We start from the raw sequence: 14,972 nt of genomic DNA on the forward strand, positions 1-14,972 counted from the left end.
GATGGGTTTTCCTAGGTTCCTGCTGAGCTAGAGGCCAAAATCCACAGGTAGGCAATTTGCAAAAAACACCTCTGTTCTCTGTGGAAAAATGTGATGAGTCCACTTTGTGTTTTGGGGCATTTCCTGTCACGGGCACGAGGCCTACCCACACAAGTGAGGTACCATTTTTATTGGGAGACTTAGAGGGAATGCTGGATGGAAGAAAATTTGGGGCTCCTCTCAGATTCAAGAACTTTCTTCACCGAAATGTGAGCAAAAAGTTTTTTTTAGCCAACTTTTGAGGTTTGCAAAGGATTCTGCGTAACAGAACCTGGTCAGAGCCCCACAAGTCACCCCATCTTGGATTCCCCTAGGTCTCTAGTTTTAAAAAATGCACAGGTTTGGTGAGTTTCCCTAGGTGCCGGCTGAGCTAGAGGCCAAAATCCACAGGTAGACACTTTGCAGAAAACACCTCTGTTCTCTGTGGAAAAATGTGATGAGTCCACGTTGTGTTTTGGGGCATTTCCTGTCGCCGGCACTAGGCCTACCCACACAAGTGAGGTACCATTTTTACTGGGAGACTTGGAGGCAATGCTTGGTGGAAGAAAATGTGTGGCTCCTCTCAGATTCAAGAACTTTCTTCTCCGAAATGTGAACAAAAAGTTTTTTTTAGCCAACTTTTGAGGATTGCAAAGGCTTCTGGGTAACAGAACCTGGTCAGAGCCCCACAAGTCACCCCATATTGGATTCCCCTAGGTCTCTAGTTTTCAAAAATGCACAGGTTTGATGAGTTTCCCTAGGTGCCGGCTGACCTAGAGGCCAAAATCCACAGGTAGGCAATTTGCAAAAAACAACTCTGTTCTCTGTGGAAAAATGTGATGAGTCCACGTTGTGTTTTGGGGCATTTCCTGTTGCGGGCACTAGGCCTACCCACACAAGTGAGGTACCATTTTTATTGGGAGACTTGGAGGGAATGCTGGGTGGAAGAAAATTTGGGGCTCCTCTCAGATTCAAGAACTGTCTTCACCGAAATGTGAGCAAAAAGTTTTTTTTAGCCAACTTTTGAGGTTTGCAGAGGATTCTGCATAACAAAACCTAGTCAGAGCCCCACAAGTCACCCCATCTTGGATTCCCCTAGGTCTCTAGTTTTCAAAAATGCACAGGTTTGATGGGTTTTCCTAGGTTCCTGCTGAGCTAGAGGCCAAAATCCACAGGTAGGCAATTTGCAAAAAACACCTCTGTTCTCTGTGGAAAAATGTGATGAGTCCACGTTGTGTTTTGGGGCATTTCCTGTCGCGGGCACTAGGCCTACCCACACAAGTGAGGTACCATTTTTATTGGGAGACTTAGAGGGAATGCTGGATGGAAGAAAATTTGGGGCTCCTCTCAGATTCAAGAACTTTCTTCACCGAAATGTGAGCAAAAAGTTTTTTTTAGCCAACTTTTGAGGTTTGCAAAGGATTCTGCGTAACAGAACCTGGTCAGAGCCCCACAAGTCACCCCATCTTGGATTCCCCTAGGTCTCTAGTTTTAACAAATGCACAGGTTTGGTGAGTTTCCCTAGGTGCCGGCTGAGCTAGAGGCCAAAATCCACAGGTAGACACTTTGCAGAAAACACCTCTGTTCTCTGTGGAAAAATGTGATGAGTCCACGTTGTGTTTTGGGGCATTTCCTGTCGCCGGCACTAGGCCTACCCACACAAGTGAGGTACCATTTTTACTGGGAGACTTGGAGGCAATGCTTGGTGGAAGAAAATGTGTGGCTCCTCTCAGATTCAAGAACTTTCTTCACCGAAATGTGAGCAAAAAGTTTTTTTTAGCCAACTTTTGAGGATTGCAAAGGCTTCTGGGTAACAGAACCTGGTCAGAGCCCCACAAGTCACCCCATATTGGATTCCCCTAGGTCTCTAGTTTTCAAAAATGCACAGGTTTGATGAGTTTCCCTAGGTGCCGGCTGACCTAGAGGCCAAAATCCACAGGTAGGCAATTTGCAAAAAACAACTCTGTTCTCTGTGGAAAAATGTGATGAGTCCACGTTGTGTTTTGGGGCATTTCCTGTTGCGGGCACTAGGCCTACCCACACAAGTGAGGTACCATTTTTATTGGGAGACTTGGAGGGAATGCTGGGTGGAAGAAAATTTGGGGCTCCTCTCTGATTCAAGAACTGTCTTCACCGAAATGTGAGCAAAAAGTTTTTTTTAGCCAACTTTTGAGGTTTGCAGAGGATTCTGCATAACAAAACCTGGTCAGAGCCCCACAAGTCACCCCATCTTGGATTCCCCTAGGTCTCTAGTTTTCAAAAATGCACAGGTTTGATGGGTTTTCCTAGGTTCCTGCTGAGCTAGAGGCCAAAATCCACAGGTAGGCAATTTGCAAAAAACACATCTGTTCTCTGTGGAAAAATGTGATGAGTCCACTTTGTGTTTTAGGGCATTTCCTGTCGCAGGCACTAGGCCTACCCACACAAGTGAGGTACCATTTTTATTGGGAGACTTAGAGGGAATGCTGGATGGAAGAAAATTTGGGGCTCCTCTCAGATTCAAGAACTTTCTTCACCGAAATGTGAGCAAAAAGTTTTTTTTAGCCAACTTTTGAGGTTTGCAAAGGATTCTGCGTAACAGAACCTGGTCAGAGCCCCACAAGTCACTCCATCTTGGATTCCCCTAGGTCTCTAGTTTTCAGAAATGGACAGGTTTGATGGGTTTCCCTAGGTGCCTGCTGAGCTAGAGGCCAAAATCCACAGGTAGGCAATTTGCAAAAAACACCTCTGTTCTCTGTGGAAAAATGTGATGAGTCCACATTGTGATTTGGGGCATTTCCTGTCACGGGCACTAGACCTACCCACACAAGTGAGGTACCATTTTTATTGGGAGACTTGGAGGGAATGCTGGGTAGAAGAAAATTTGGGGCTCCTCTCAGATTCAAGAGCTTTCTTCACCGAAATGTGAGGAAAAAGTTTTTTTAGCCACATTTTGAGGTTTGCAAAGGCTTCTGGGTAACAGAACCTGGTCAGAGCCCCACAAGTCACCCCATCTTGGATTACCCTAGGTCTCTTGTTTTAAAAAATGCACAGGTTTGATGGGTTTCCCTAGGTGCCTGCTGAGCTAGAGGCCGAAATCCACAGGTAGGCAATTTGCAAAAAACACCTCTGTTCTCTGTGGAAAAATGTGATGAGTCCACGTTGTGTTTTGGGGCATTTCCTGTCGCCGGCACTAGGCCTACTCACACAAGTGAGGTACCATTTTTACTGGGAGACTTGGAGGCAATGCTTGGTGGAAGAAAATGTGTGGCTCCTCTCAGATTCAAGAACTTTCTTCACCGAAATGTGAGCAAAAAGTTTTTTTTAGCCAACTTTTGAGGTTTGCAAAGGATTCTGCGTAACAAAACCTGGTCAGAGCCCCACAAGTCACCCCATCTTGGATTCCCCTAGGTCTCTAGTTTTCAAAAATGCACAGGTTTGATGGGTTTTCCTAGGTTCCTGCTGAGCTAGAGGCCAAAATCCACAGGTAGGCAATTTGCAAAAAACACCTCTGTTCTCTGTGGAAAAATGTGATGAGTCCACTTTGTGTTTTGGGGCATTTCCTGTCGCGGGCACTAGGCCTACCCACACAAGTGAGGTACCATTTTAATTGGGAGACTTAGAGGGAATGCTGGATGGAAGAAAATTTGGGGCTCCTCTCAGATTCAAGAACTTTCTTCACCGAAATGTGAGCAAAAAGTTTTTTTTAGCCAACTTTTGAGGTTTGCAAAGGATTCTGCGTAACAGAACCTGGTCAGAGCCCCACAAGTCACCCCATCTTGGATTCCCCTAGGTCTCTAGTTTTAAAAAATGCACAGGTTTGGTGAGTTTCCCTAGGTGCCGGCTGAGCTAGAGGCCAAAATCCACAGGTAGACACTTTGCAGAAAACACCTCTGTTCTCTGTGGAAAAATGTGATGAGTCCACGTTGTGTTTTGGGGCATTTCCTGTCGCCGGCACTAGGCCTACCCACACAAGTGAGGTACCATTTTTACTGGGAGACTTGGAGGCAATGCTTGGTGGAAGAAAATGTGTGGCTCCTCTCAGATTCAAGAACTTTCTTCACCGAAATGTGAGCAAAAAGTTTTTTTTAGCCAACTTTTGAGGATTGCAAAGGCTTCTGGGTAACAGAACCTGGTCAGAGCCCCACAAGTCACCCCATATTGGATTCCCCTAGGTCTCTAGTTTTCAAAAATGCACAGGTTTGATGAGTTTCCCTAGGTGCCGGCTGACCTAGAGGCCAAAATCCACAGGTAGGCAATTTGCAAAAAACAACTCTGTTCTCTGTGAAAAAATGTGATGAGTCCACGTTGTGTTTTGGGGCATTTCCTGTTGCGGGCACTAGGCCTACCCACACAAGTGAGGTACCATTTTTATTGGGAGACTTGGAGGGAATGCTGGGTGGAAGAAAATTTGGGGCTCCTCTCAGATTCAAGAACTGTCTTCACCGAAATGTGAACAAAAAGTTTTTTTTAGCCAACTTTTGAGGTTTGCAGAGGATTCTGCATAACAAAACCTGGTCAGAGCCCCACAAGTCACCCCATCTTGGATTCCCTTAGGTCTCTAGTTTTCAAAAATGCACAGGTTTGATGGGTTTTCCTAGGTTCCTGCTGAGCTAGAGGCCAAAATCCACAGGTAGGCAATTTGCAAAAAACACCTCTGTTCTCTGTGGAAAAATGTGGTGAGTCCACTTTGTGTTTTAGGGCATTTCCTGTCGCAGGCACTAGGCCTACCCACACAAGTGAGGTACCATTTTTATTGGGAGACTTAGAGGGAATGCTGGATGGAAGACAATTTGGGGCTCCTCTCAGATTCAAGAACTTTCTTCACCGAAATGTGAGCAAAAAGTTTTTTTTAGCCAACTTTTGAGGTTTGCAAAGGATTCTGCGTAACAGAACCTGGTCAGAGCCCCACAAGTCACCCTATCTTGGATTCCCCTAGGTCTCTAGTTTAAAAAAATGCACAGGTTTGGTGAGTTTCCCTAGGTGACAGCTGAGCTAGAGGCCAAAATCCACAGGTAGGCAATTTGCAAAAAACACCTCTGTTCTCTGTGGAAAAATGTGATGAGTCCACGTTGTGTTTTGGGGCATTTCCTGTCACGGGCACTAGACCTACCCACACAAGTGAGGTACCATTTTTATTGGGAGAGTTGGAGGGAATGCTGGGTAGAAGAAAATTTGGGGCTCCTCTCAGATTCAAGAGCTTTCTTCACCGAAATGTGAGGAAAAAGTTTTTTTAGCCACATTTTGAGGTTTGCAAAGGCTTCTGGGTAACAGAACCTGGTCAGAGCCCCACAAGTCACCCCATCTTGGATTACCCTAGGTCTCTTGTTTTCAAAAATGCACAGGTTTGATGGGTTTCCCTAGGTGCCTGCTGAGCTAGAGGCCAAAATCCACAGGTAGGCAATTTGCAAAAAACACCTCTGTTCTCTGTGGAAAAATGTGATGAGTCCACATTGTGTTTTGGGGCATTTCCTGTTGCCGGCACTAGGCCTACTCACACAAGTGAGGTACCATTTTTACTGGGAGACTTGGAGGCAATGCTTGGTGGAAGAAAATGTGTGGCTCCTCTCAGATTCAAGAACTTTCTTCACCGAAATGTGAGCAAAAAGTTTTTTTAGCCAACTTTTGAGGTTTGCAAAGGCTTCTGGGCAACAGAACCTGGTCAGAGCCCCACAAGTCACCCCATATTGGATTCCCCTAGGTCTCTAGTTTTCAAAAATGTACAGGTTTGATGAGTTTCCCTAGGTGCCGGCTGACCTAGAGGCCAAAATCCACAGGTAGGCAATTTGCAAATAACAACTTTGTCCTCTTTGGAAAAATGTGATGAGTCCACGTTGTGTTTTGGGGCATTTCCTGTTGCGGGCACTAGGCCTACCCACACAAGTGAGGTACCATTTTTATTGGGAGACTTTGAGGGAATGCTGGGTGGAAGAAAATTTGGAGCTCCTCTCAGATTCAAGAACTTTCTTCACCGAAATGTGAGCAAAAAGTTTTTTTTAGCCAACTTTTGAGGTTTGCAAAGGCTTCTGGGCAACAGAACCTGGTCAGAGCCCCACAAGTCACCCCATATTGGATTCCCCTAGGTCTCTAGTTTTCAAAAATGTACAGGTTTGATGAGTTTCCCTAGGTGCCGGCTGACCTAGAGGCCAAAATCCACAGGTAGGCAATTTGCAAATAACAACTTTGTTCTCTTTGGAAAAATGTGATGAGTCCACGTTGTGTTTTGGGGCATTTCCTGTTGCGGGCACTAGGCCTACCCACACAAGTGAGGTACCATTTTTATTGGGAGACTTTGAGGGAATGCTGGGTGGAAGAAAATTTGGAGCTCCTCTCAGATTCAAGAACTTTCTTCACCGAAATGTGAGCAAAAAGTTTTCTTTAGCCAACTTTTGAGGTTTGCAAAGGATTCTGCATAACAGAAACTGGTCAGAGCCCCACAAGTCACCCCATCTTGGATTCCCCTAGGTCTCTAGTTTTCAAAAATGCACAGGTTTGATGGGTTTCCATAGGTGCCTGCTGAGCTAGAGGCCAAAATCCACAGGTAGGCAATTTGCAAAAAACACCTCTGTTCTCTGTGGAAAAATGTGATGAGTCCACGTTGTGTTTTGGGGCATTTCCTGTCGCGGGCACTAGGCCTACCCACACAAGTGAGGTACCATTTCTATTGGGAGACTTGGAGGGAATGCTGGGTGGAAGAAAATTTGGGGCTCCTCTCAGATTCAAGAACTTTCTTCACCGAAATGTGAGCAAAAGGTTTTTTTTAGCCAACATTTGAGGTTTGCAAAGGCTTCTGGGTATCAGAACCTGGTCAGAGCCCCACAAGTCACCCCATCTTGGATTCCCCTAGGTCTCTAGTTTTAAAAAATGCACAGGTTTGGTGAGTTTTCCTAGGTGCCGGCTGAGCTAGAGGCCAAAATCCACAGGTAGACACTTTGCAGAAAACACCTCTGTTCTCTGTGGAAAAATGTGATGAGTCCACGTTGTGTTTTGGGGCATTTCCTGTCGCCGGCACTAGGCCTACCCACACAAGTGAGGTACCATTTTTACTGGGAGACTTGGAGGCAATGCTTGGTGGAAGAAATTGTGTGGCTCCTCTCAGATTCAAGAACTTTCTTCACCGAAATGTGACCAAAAAGTTTTTTTTAGCCAACTTTTGAGGTTTGCAAAGGCTTCTGGGCAACAGAACCTGGTCAGAGCCCCACAAGTCACCCCATATTGGATTCCCCTAGGTCTCTAGTTTTCAAAAATGCACAGGTTTGATGAGTTTCCCTAGGTGCCGGCTGACCTAGAGGCCAAAATCCACAGGTAGGCAATTTGCAAATAACAACTCTGTTCTCTGTGGAAAAATGTGATGAGTCCACGTTGTGTTTTGGGGCATTTCCTGTTGCGGGCACTAGGCCTACCCACACAAGTGAGGTACCATTTTTATTGGGAGACTTGTAGGGAATGCTGGGTGGAAGAAAATTTGGGGCTCCTCTCAGATTCAAGAACTTTCTTCACCGAAATGTGAGCAAAAGGTTTTTTTAGCCAACTTTTGAGGTTTGCAAAGGATTCTGCATAACAGAACCTGGTCAGAGCCCCACAAGTCACTCCATCTTGGATTCCCCTAGGTCTCTAGTTTTCGAAAATGCACAGGTTTGATGGGTTTCCCTAGGTGCCTGCTGAGCTAGAGGCAAAAAAATCCACAGGTAGGCAATTTGCAAAAAACACCTCTGTTTTCTGTGGAAAAATGTGATGAATCCACGTTGTGTTTTGGGGCATTTCCTGTCGCGGGCACTAGGCCTACCCACACAAGTGAGGTACCATTTTTATTGGGAGACTTGGAGGGAATGCTGGGTAGAAGAAAATTTGGGGCTCCTCTCAGATTCAAGAGCTTTCTTCACCGAAATGTGAGGAAAAAGTTTTTTTTAGCCACATTTTGAGGTTTGCAAAGGCTTCTGGGTAACAGAATCTGGTCAGAGCCCCACAAGTCACCCCATCTTGGATTCCCCTAGGGATCTAGTCTTAAAATATGCACAGGTATGATCGGTTTTCCTAGGTGCCGGCTGAGCTAGAGGCCAAAATCCGCAGGTAGACAATTTGCAAAAAACACCTCTGTTCTCTGTGGAAAAATGTGATGAGTCCACGTTGTGTTTTGGGGCATTTCCTGTCGCGGGCACTAGGCCTACCCACACAAGTGAGGTACCATTTTTATTGGGAGACTTGGAGGGAATGCTGGGTAGAAGAAAATTTGGGGCTCCTCTCAGATTCAAGAGCTTTCTTCACCGAAATGTGAGGAAAAAGTTTTTTTTAGCCACATTTTGAGGTTTGCAAAGGCTTCTGGGTAACAGAATCTGGTCAGAGCCCCACAAGTCACCCCATCCTGGATTCCCCTAGGTCTCTAGTTTTAAAAAATGCACAGGTTTGGTGAGTTTCCCTAGGTGCCGGCAGAGCTAGAGGCCAAAATCTACAGGCAAAAAACACCTCTGTTCTCTGCGGAAAAATGTGATGAGTCCACCTTGTGTTTTGGGGCATTCCCTGTCGCGGGCACTAGGCCTACCCACACAAGTGAGGTACCATTTTTACTGGGAGACTTGGAGGGAATGCTGGGTGGAAGAAAATGTGTGGCGCCTCTCAGATTCAAGAACTTTCTTCACCGAAATGTGAGCAAAAAGTTTTTTTTAGCCAACTTTTGAGGTTTGCAAATGATTCTGCGTAACAGAACCTGGTCAGAGCCCCACAAGTCACCCCATCTTGGATTCCCCTAGGTCTCTAGTTTTCAAAAATGCACAGGTTTGATGGGTTTCCCTAGGTGCCTGCTGAGCTAGAGTCCAAAATCCACAGGTAGGCAATTTGCAAAAAACACCTCTGTTCTCTGTGGAAAAATGTGATGAGTCCACGTTGTGTTTTGGGGCATTTCCTGTTGCGGGCACTAGGCCTACCCACACAAGTGAGGTACCATTTTTATTGGGAGACTTGGAGGGAATGCTCGGTGGAAGAAAATTTAGGGCTCCTCTCAGATTCAAGAACTTTCTTCACCGAAATGTGAGCAAAAAGTTTTTTTTAGCCAACTTTTGAGGTTTGCAAAGGATTCTGCGTAACAAAACCTGGTCAGAGCCCCACAAGTCACCCCATCTTGGATTCCCCTAGGTCTCTAGTTTTCAAAAATGTACAGGTTTGATGGGTTTCCCTAGGTGCCTGCTGAGCTAGAGGCCAAAATCCACAGGTAGGCAATTTGCAAAAAACACCTCTGTTCTCTGTGGAAAAATGTGATGAGTCCACGTTGTGTTTTTTGGGCATTTCCTGTCGCGGGCACTAGACCTACCCACACAAGTGAGGTACCATTTTTATTGGGAGACTTGGAGGGAATGCTGGGTGGAAGAAAATTTGGGGCTCCTCTCAGATTCAAGAACTTTCTTCACCGAAATGTGAGCAAAAAGTTTTCTTTAGCCAACTTTTGAGGTTTGCAAAGGATTCTGCGTAACAGAACCCGGTCAGAGCCCCACAAGTCACGCCATCTTGGATTCCCCTAGGTCTCTAGTTTTAAAAAATGCACAGGTTTGATGGGTTTCCTAGGTGCCTGCTGAGCTAGTGGCCTAAATCCACAGGTAGGCAATTTGCAAAAAACACCTCTGTGGAAAATCGTGATGAGTCCACCTTGTGTTTTGGGGCATTTCCTGTCGCGGGCACTAGGCCTACCCACACAAGTGAGGTACCATTTTTATTGGGAGACTTGGAGGGAATGCTGGGTGGAAGAAAATGTGTGGCGCCTCTCAGATTCAAGAACTTTCTTCACCGAAATGTGAGCAAAAAGTTTTTTTTAGCCAACTTTTGAGGTTTGCAAAGGATTCTGCGTAACAGAACCTGGTCAGAGCCCCACAAGTCACCCCATCTTGGATTCCCCTAGGTCTCTAGTTTTCAAAAATGCACAGGTTTGATGGGTTTCCCAAGGTGCCTGCTTAGCTAGAGGCCAAAATCCACAGGTAGGCAATTTGCAAAAAACACCTCTGTTCTCTGTGGAAAAATGTGATGAGTCCACGTTGTGTTTTGGGGCATTTCCTGTCGCGGGCACTAGGCCTACCCACACAAGTGAGGTACCATTTTTATTGGGAGACTAGGAGGGAATGCTGGGTGGAAGAAAATTTGGGGCTCCTCTCAGATTCAAGAACTTTCTTCACCGAAATGTGAGCAAAAAGTTTTTTTTAGCCAACTTTTGAGGTTTGCAAAGGATTCTGCATAACAGAACCTGTTCAAAGCCCCACAAGTCACCCCATCTTGGATTCCCCTAGGTCTCTAGTTTTCAAAAATGTACAGGTTTGATGGGTTTCCCTAGGTGCCTGCTGAGCTAGAGGCCAAAATCCACAGGTAGGCAATTTGCAAAAAACACCTCTGTTCTCTGTGGAAAAATGTGATGAGTACACGTTGTGATTTTTGGGCATTTCCTGTCGCGGGCACTAGGCCTACCCACACAAGTGAGGTACCATTTTTATTGGGAGACTTGGAGGGAATGCTGTGTGGAAGAAAATTTGGGGCTCCTCTCAGATTCAAGAACTTTCTTCACCGAAATGTGAGCAAAAAGTTTTTTTTAGCCAACTTTTGAGGTTTGCAAAGGATTCTGCGTAACAGAACCTGGTCAGAGCCCCACAAGTCACCCCATCTTGGATTCCCCTAGGTCTCTAGTTTTCAGAAATGTACAGGTTTGATGGGTTTCCCTAGGTGACAGCTGAGCTAGAGGCCAAAATCCACAGGTAGGCAATTTGCAAAAAACACCTCTGTTCTCTGTGGAAAAATGTGATGAGTCCACATTGTGTTTTGGGGCATTTCCTGTCACGGGCACTAGACCTACCCACACAAGTGAGGTACCATTTTTATTGGGAGACTTGGAGGGAATGCTGGGTAGAAGAAAATTTGGGGCTCCTCTCAGATTCAAGAGCTTTCTTCACCGAAATGTGAGGAAAAAGATTTTTTAGCCACATTTTGAGGTTTGCAAAGGCTTCTGGGTAACAGAACCTGGTCAGAGCCCCACAAGTCACCCCATCTTGGATTACCCTAGGTCTCTTGTTTTCAAAAATGCACAGGTTTGATGGGTTTCCCTAGGTGCCTGCTGAGCTAGAGGCCAAAATCCACAGGTAGGCAATTTGCAAAAAACACCTCTGTTCTCTGTGGAAAAATGTGATGAGTCCACTTTGTGTTTTAGGGCATTTCCTGTCGCAGGCACTAGGCCTACCCACACAAGTGAGGTACCATTTTTATTGGGAGACTTAGAGGGAATGCTGGATGGAAGAAAATTTGGGGCTCCTCTCAGATTCAAGAACTTTCTTCACCGAAATGTGAGCAAAAAGTTTTTTTTAGCCAACTTTTGAGGTTTGCAAAGGATTCTGCGTAACAGAACCTGGTCAGAGCCCCACAAGTCACTCCATCTTGGATTCCCCTAGGTCTCTAGTTTTCAGAAATGGACAGGTTTGATGGGTTTCCCTAGGTGCCTGCTGAGCTAGAGGCCAAAATCCACAGGTAGGCAATTTGCAAAAAACACCTCTGTTCTCTGTGGAAAAATGTGATGAGTCCACATTGTGTTTTGGGGCATTTCCTGTCACGGGCACTAGACCTACCCACACAAGTGAGGTACCATTTTTATTGGGAGACTTGGAGGGAATGCTGGGTAGAAGAAAATTTGGGGCTCCTCTCAGATTCAAGAGCTTTCTTCACCGAAATGTGAGGAAAAAGTTTTTTTAGCCACATTTTGAGGTTTGCAAAGGCTTCTGGGTAACAGAACCTGGTCAGAGCCCCACAAGTCACCCCATCTTGGATTACCCTAGGTCTCTTGTTTTAAAAAATGCACAGGTTTGATGGGTTTCCCTAGGTGCCTGCTGAGCTAGAGGCCGAAATCCACAGGTAGGCAATTTGCAAAAAACACCTCTGTTCTCTGTGGAAAAATGTGATGAGTCCACGTTGTGTTTTGGGGCATTTCCTGTCGCCGGCACTAGGCCTACTCACACAAGTGAGGTACCATTTTTACTGGGAGACTTGGAGGCAATGCTTGGTGGAAGAAAATGTGTGGCTCCTCTCAGATTCAAGAACTTTCTTCACCGAAATGTGAGCAAAAAGTTTTCTTTAGCCAACTTTTGAGGTTTGCAAAGGATTCTGCATAACAGAACCTGGTCAGAGCCCCACAAGTCACCCCATCTTGGATTCCCCTAGGTCTCTATTTTTCAAAAATGCACAGGTTTGATGGGTTTTCCTAGGTTCCTGCTGAGCTAGAGGCCAAAATCCACAGGTAGGCAATTTGCAAAAAACACCTCTGTTCTCTGTGGAAAAATGTGATGAGTCCACTTTGTGTTTTGGGGCATTTCCTGTCGCGGGCACTAGGCCTACCCACACAAGTGAGGTACCATTTTAATTGGGAGACTTAGAGGGAATGCTGGATGGAAGAAAATTTGGGGCTCCTCTCAGATTCAAGAACTTTCTTCACCGAAATGTGAGCAAAAAGTTTTTTTTAGCCAACTTTTGAGGTTTGCAAAGGATTCTGCGTAACAGAACCTGGTCAGAGCCCCACAAGTCACCCCATCTTGGATTCCCCTAGGTCTCTAGTTTTAAAAAATGCACAGGTTTGGTGAGTTTCCCTAGGTGCCGGCTGAGCTAGAGGCCAAAATCCACAGGTAGACACTTTGCAGAAAACACCTCTGTTCTCTGTGGAAAAATGTGATGAGTCCACGTTGTGTTTTGGGGCATTTCCTGTCGCCGGCACTAGGCCTACCCACACAAGTGAGGTACCATTTTTACTGGGAGACTTGGAGGCAATGCTTGGTGGAAGAAAATGTGTGGCTCCTCTCAGATTCAAGAACTTTCTTCACCGAAATGTGAGCAAAAAGTTTTTTTTAGCCAACTTTTGAGGATTGCAAAGGCTTCTGGGTAACAGAACCTGGTCAGAGCCCCACAAGTCACCCCATATTGGATTCCCCTAGGTCTCTAGTTTTCAAAAATGCACAGGTTTGATGAGTTTCCCTAGGTGCCGGCTGACCTAGAGGCCAAAATCCACAGGTAGGCAATTTGCAAAAAACAACTCTGTTCTCTGTGGAAAAATGTGATGAGTCCACGTTGTGTTTTGGGGCATTTCCTGTTGCGGGCACTAGGCCTACCCACACAAGTGAGGTACCATTTTTATTGGGAGACTTGGAGGGAATGCTGGGTGGAAGAAAATTTGGGGCTCCTCTCAGATTCAAGAACTGTCTTCACCGAAATGTGAACAAAAAGTTTTTTTTAGCCAACTTTTGAGGTTTGCAGAGGATTCTGCATAACAAAACCTGGTCAGAGCCCCACAAGTCACCCCATCTTGGATTCCCTTAGGTCTCTAGTTTTCAAAAATGCACAGGTTTGATGGGTTTTCCTAGGTTCCTGCTGAGCTAGAGGCCAAAATCCACAGGTAGGCAATTTGCAAAAAACACCTCTGTTCTCTGTGGAAAAATGTGGTGAGTCCACTTTGTGTTTTAGGGCATTTCCTGTCGCAGGCACTAGGCCTACCCACACAAGTGAGGTACCATTTTTATTGGGAGACTTAGAGGGAATGCTGGATGGAAGACAATTTGGGGCTCCTCTCAGATTCAAGAACTTTCTTCACCGAAATGTGAGCAAAAAGTTTTTTTTAGCCAACTTTTGAGGTTTGCAAAGGATTCTGCGTAACAGAACCTGGTCAGAGCCCCACAAGTCACCCTATCTTGGATTCCCCTAGGTCTCTAGTTTAAAAAAATGCACAGGTTTGGTGAGTTTCCCTAGGTGACAGCTGAGCTAGAGGCCAAAATCCACAGGTAGGCAATTTGCAAAAAACACCTCTGTTCTCTGTGGAAAAATGTGATGAGTCCACGTTGTGTTTTGGGGCATTTCCTGTCACGGGCACTAGACCTACCCACACAAGTGAGGTACCATTTTTATTGGGAGAGTTGGAGGGAATGCTGGGTAGAAGAAAATTTGGGGCTCCTCTCAGATTCAAGAGCTTTCTTCACCGAAATGTGAGGAAAAAGTTTTTTTAGCCACATTTTGAGGTTTGCAAAGGCTTCTGGGTAACAGAACCTGGTCAGAGCCCCACAAGTCACCCCATCTTGGATTACCCTAGGTCTCTTGTTTTCAAAAATGCACAGGTTTGATGGGTTTCCCTAGGTGCCTGCTGAGCTAGAGGCCAAAATCCACAGGTAGGCAATTTGCAAAAAACACCTCTGTTCTCTGTGGAAAAATGTGATGAGTCCACATTGTGTTTTGGGGCATTTCCTGTTGCCGGCACTAGGCCTACTCACACAAGTGAGGTACCATTTTTACTGGGAGACTTGGAGGCAATGCTTGGTGGAAGAAAATGTGTGGCTCCTCTCAGATTCAAGAACTTTCTTCACCGAAATGTGAGCAAAAAGTTTTTTTAGCCAACTTTTGAGGTTTGCAAAGGCTTCTGGGCAACAGAACCTGGTCAGAGCCCCACAAGTCACCCCATATTGGATTCCCCTAGGTCTCTAGTTTTCAAAAATGTACAGGTTTGATGAGTTTCCCTAGGTGCCGGCTGACCTAGAGGCCAAAATCCACAGGTAGGCAATTTGCAAATAACAACTTTGTCCTCTTTGGAAAAATGTGATGAGTCCACGTTGTGTTTTGGGGCATTTCCTGTTGCGGGCACTAGGCCTACCCACACAAGTGAGGTACCATTTTTATTGGGAGACTTTGAGGGAATGCTGGGTGGAAGAAAATTTGGAGCTCCTCTCAGATTCAAGAACTTTCTTCACCGAAATGTGAGCAAAAAGTTTTTTTTAGCCAACTTTTGAGGTTTGCAAAGGCTTCTGGGCAACAGAACCTGGTCAGAGCCCCACAAGTCACCCCATATTGGATTCCCCTAGGTCTCTAGTTTTCAAAAATGTACAGGTTTGATGAGTTTCCCTAGGTGCCGGCTGACCTAGAGGCCAAAATCCACAGGTAGGCAATTTGCAAATAACAACTTTGTTCTCTTTGGAAAAATGTGATGA

The sequence above is a fragment of the Pleurodeles waltl genome, chromosome 4_2 (genome assembly GCF_031143425.1).
Source record: "Pleurodeles waltl isolate 20211129_DDA chromosome 4_2, aPleWal1.hap1.20221129, whole genome shotgun sequence".
Lineage (NCBI taxonomy): Eukaryota > Metazoa > Chordata > Amphibia > Caudata > Salamandridae > Pleurodeles > Pleurodeles waltl.